The 4,851-nt window shown below is 37.6% G+C and overlaps 1 non-coding gene across 1 annotated transcript; it reads right to left on the bottom strand.

The window, feature by feature from the left end:
- Positions 1 to 3,232: 3,232 nt before the first annotated feature.
- On the bottom strand, positions 3,233 to 3,339 carry LOC148266433 (small nucleolar RNA R71). Its single transcript, XR_015818796.1, has one exon. It is a non-coding gene; the product is annotated as a small nucleolar RNA R71 (small nucleolar RNA).
- Between the last annotated feature and the right edge of the window lie 1,512 nt (positions 3,340 to 4,851).

The raw sequence follows: 4,851 nt of genomic DNA, 5'->3' as shown, positions 1-4,851 counted from the left end.
CGGTATGAGGGTGAAACGGGCCGTCCCCATACCCCGTCCGGTATGGGCGCCAAAACACATAAGATCTCCATACCCCGTCCGGTATGGGAGACCACAATCCCGGTAGGGTTCCCTACGGACCCGGTCCGTCCACCATCTCCCAGGATATCTAGTCAGGCTGACCACATTATACAATTACCCATTTACATAATCTATCATTCTCTTTTCCCTCAGTCAGCATCATCAATCCACATACAACAAGCAAAACAGTAATTTATGCCAAACAGACAACACACAGCATCGATATCCTAGTCATTTAATCCATAATCAATAAAACAGTACAATATGCACACAAAACTATAAAATGAAAACATCAAACCTCATACTGCATTTAAAACTGTAAAACAGACCAAATAACAGTTAACCGACAAACATACTAGACTCGGGCTCCATTAGCGACCTTAAGCAATTTCACACATTCGTTGATTCATGGAATACCGTTTTATCATTTATTGAACTTTAATACCGTGATAGGAGATAGGGTGAGGGGTCCTTACTCATTTCGGGGTCCGAACACGGCTTCACAGTGCGCTTGCAGGCTGTCCCTAATTTTTCCTGAATTTTTCCTGGGGAACTGAAACGCACTACTGGTACCTGCACGTGTTCCAAAAAAAATCCCAAATTAGGCCCAGGGCCCCTTTCGGCCAATATCGCAACTCCAGCACGGCGGCGGTTAGCCTCGGGTTGGCCGTTTTCGGCCGTTTCCGACCGAATTCGGCCACACTCGCATTGGTTCCTGCGATAAAACAACCCTATGGCCCTCAGGGGGCCGAAAATTTACGAAAAACCGAAGCTTACCGGCAGCGGTGCTCTCGGGTGCGGCAGCTCTCCGGTGAAGTTCGTGTTTTAGTGATTCGGCTCCGATCAACCTATAGAGAAAAGAATGGTGATCACGGTGATATAAAAATTGCATTAAACGGAGGCCGGGAAGGGCCTCATCGGAGGTAAAAATTGAGGAGGGACGCGGCGGCGCCGCTGGCTTTCGGCCGTGTTTTCCGGCCGTTTAGCCGAGATTTTGGCTCCGATTTGGCCACTGGGGAAATCAGCGTGGAAAAACGAGTCGGGGGTCTGAAATTTACCTCGATCGGCGGTCGGAAATCTCCCCGGTGCGGCGGCGGGTGGCGGCGGCCAGCTCTGGTTCGTCTTCTCCGGCGAGGGCAGGCGGCTAGGGTTTTGTGGTCTAGTGTGGGGGTTCTATTTATACCCTTTTGCCTTTTGATCTTAGCCATCCATTTTGATTTAATCTGGGCCGTCCGTTTTTGATTAAATCTGGGTCGTCCGTGCGATTAAATCTGGGCCGTCTGTGCGCGCGATTGATCTGGGCCGTCCGATTGCGCGCACGCGGATCGCCAACGTGGCCCGTCCCGGATCGACGTGGTCTTGCCACGTGGCAGGTCCTGGTTGGCCGGGACTGCTGACCGGGTCTGCTGACATGGCTGCTGACGTGGCCCCCCCCCCCCCCCTTTTTTTTTTTTTTTTCCCGGGCGCTACAGGTGAAGTTGGAAAGCTGCGAGTTGCTGGAAAAGAAGCTGCAACGGAGAAAAGAAGCAGACCCGAAAAGCTGGTGAAGAGCAATAATGGGAAAGTAGAAAATATTTGGGGAGAGAAGTGGAGAAAGGTAATCAAGTAATATAATTTTTTTTTTGTTTTCAAATTAGCATATTTTGGGTAGAAATTTTTAGAATTTTTTTTAATGAAACTCGAATAATAGTGTTTGAAATTTTTTATAAATTTATTCTTAATTATTACATAATTATATTTTTCTCAAATATAATTGTTGTTACTCAATCCACCATGTCTGACAAAATTTTCTTCACTGGAGTAATTAATATAACTTAAGTCGAATGTAAGTTTGTGATTTAATTTTTAGTTTTCTTCTAGTTGCAATTTAGCAGTATTGAACTTAATTCGACTGCGAGAATTGACCAACTGAGATTTATTTGTGATTGATGGCTTTAGAATAACGGGAGTGAAATTTCATTAATTAGACGCATACTGTTAAGTATTAATTGAGACTTGAATGTGAATAATATAATCAATTTGACGTGGAAGAATTAAAGTATCACATATTTAATTGAATCAAATTGATAATTGTTATAAAAAGTTAGCAGTTGTTAATTGATAGACTTAGAGAATACTGGGAGGGAAACTAAAAGTACATTAGGATTGTTCGACCATTGCTTACGAAATTAAAACTCGAATATACATAAGATTCAGGTGAAATCAAATACTCTGGTGTATCTCCGTTGATAGTTTTCCTAATTTAAATTATTTGGCTTTGATTAAGTTTTTTAATTTTAATTTTTAGATAATAGTAGAATTTTCTACAGTTTTTGTATTTGATACGCAATTCCTATGGGACGATACTCTACTTACCACTTTGTTACTTGAGCGATTTTGTACATTTGCAAATTTGCTCATCAAGTTTTTGGTACCGTTACTAGAGATTGTTAGTATCAATATCAATACTAAGGGTTCTATTATTAATTTAAAGTTTATTTTCTTGTTTTTAGTTTATTTGCATTGTAGTTTTTATTTTATTTCTATTTATTTATTGCTTTAATTTAAGTGTAATTATTTATTTATTTATTCTATTTTATTTTTATTTATTATTTTTTGAGCAGATTACACTATTTATTTTTCTATTTTCAGTTGGTATTTAAGTTAATCAAACAATGCAAAACTACTTTCTATAAATCTAGAGATCGAAAAAACTTATAGATAATTGAATCGAGAGAGAAGGGAACACTTAACAATCAAAAGAGAAACAAAAGTTGAGATAGTTGAACACGAAGAAATTGGACGAGCATGGGATGTTTTGAACAAGAATAACAGTATAAAACTCAAGGACTTTGCTACTCCACTTATAGGAGCTTCATCTAGCATAATTCGACTAAGTATCAATGCTGACAATTTCGAGATCGAACCAGCCATTATTTAGATGATCCAAACCTTGACTTAGTTTGGGGGTTTTCCAAATCCCTATTACACATCTCTCTAACTTTTTTAGAAATTTGTGATACTTTTAAGTACAATGGTATTTTTAGTGTCAATTATACTTCAATTTTTTTATTTTTCTTTAAGAGATAAAGCTAAAAGTTGGTTGCGTTCTCTTTCTGTAGGTATAATTACTACATGGGAAGACCAAACCAAAAAAATTTTTGCTAAGTTTTTCCCACCAGTCAATATAGAAAGGATGAGAAACGATATCACAAGTTTATATAAGATGGAAGGAGAGATGTTTTATGAGGCATGGGAGCAATTCAATGAGTTGATTAAAAGATGTTCTCATCACGGGTTACCTAAGTGGTTGTTGGTCCAGATGTTTTACAATGGATTGAGCCAACAATTAAGATCATAATCATACAGTTGCTAGAGGTTCTTTGATGGGGAAGTCTACAAATGATGCTTATGAGCTCTTGGAAGAGATGACCATGAACAACTATCAATGGCCAACAGAAAGACTTCAACCTAACACTAATGCTAAATTATATGAAATTGATGCTTTAACAGCTCTTCGTGTAAAAATTGATTTTTTATTTAAGAAAATTGATCAAAAGAGTGTTAACGTTGTTAATTCTCATGTGTAGGATTTGTTTAAGGATTCTTTCCAACGACATGAGGTAGAACAAGTGAGTTTTATAGCTAGGTAAGACAGACCACCATACAATCCATATTCCAATACATTTAATCCTGGGATGAGAAATCATCCAAATTTTTCATGGAGGAATCAATAGAATGTGGTCGGGCCTCCCCAAGGATCTTAGCCACAAGAAAAAAAGCCCTCACTTGAAGATATGATTGTAGCCATTCATAAGAACACAATAGATTTTCCAACAAAGATTAAAGCAGCCATTCAGAATCAATAATTAATGTGGCAAAACAAGCAAACATTGATAAAAAAAACTTGAAAAATCCAAATGGGACAATTGGCAAGCATGATCAATGGGAGAGCTCAAGGTACCTTGTTGAGTAACATTGAGACCAATTTAAAAAAACATGTTATGGCAATCACCTTGAGAAGTGGGAAACAATTGGCAAATGTTAAAAAATTAGGACCAACCTTAATATATAAGCAATAGGATAGATGTTTGTTTTTCTACCCATGATCCTTAATTATTGATGCCTTTTGATTTCTCCCAAATGCTACTAGAGTTTCAGGTAATCTTCACACCCCAAAACCCAAGTCTACTTATGATTTAACTCAATGTGAGAGAGAGAGAATGGTAATATGTTTCTTTTCTGAATGTTATTTGCTTTCTCAATTAAATAGAAATAATTTTCTCTTTTATATACTCACCAAGAGTCATATCTTTTTACAATAAGGGTTTCTCCCTTATACACTCACGAAGAGTAGTATCTTTTTACAATGGGTATTGTGGATATTTCTAATTTTATACAACATCTCCTACTCGGCCACACAAACTACAATATACTACCACATCAACATATCTCTCACGCATCATATAGGATATGAGGTGCGCGACCAAAAGGCAATAAGTAGTGTTATATTAAGTCACCATCTAACTAATATAACACTTTCATATTTATAATACCCAGATCATTTGAACATCACTGTTAGCATACATTGTCCCTCTTTGCTATAATTATATTACTTAGTTATATACAAAATATAACTACTTGGGCCTATGTGATGATGTCAGAAAGATTCTTCCTTAGAACTAATAATAATCCATCTCAACTTGATTGTTTTCCTAACATGCTTTGTTAGACCATATAGGTCGTGGCCCTCAGAAACATATTAAAGTAGCAACATCAAATCTTGACTTCATGTGATAGCTCCAAGTCGAA

Source organism: Carica papaya, chromosome 4 (assembly GCF_054855325.1).
Source record: "Carica papaya isolate Zhongbai chromosome 4, ASM5485532v1, whole genome shotgun sequence".
NCBI classification, from domain to species: domain Eukaryota; kingdom Viridiplantae; phylum Streptophyta; class Magnoliopsida; order Brassicales; family Caricaceae; genus Carica; species Carica papaya.
The sequence above is the reverse complement of the archived record's forward strand: the minus strand, read 5'-3'. Positions and strand labels throughout refer to the sequence as shown.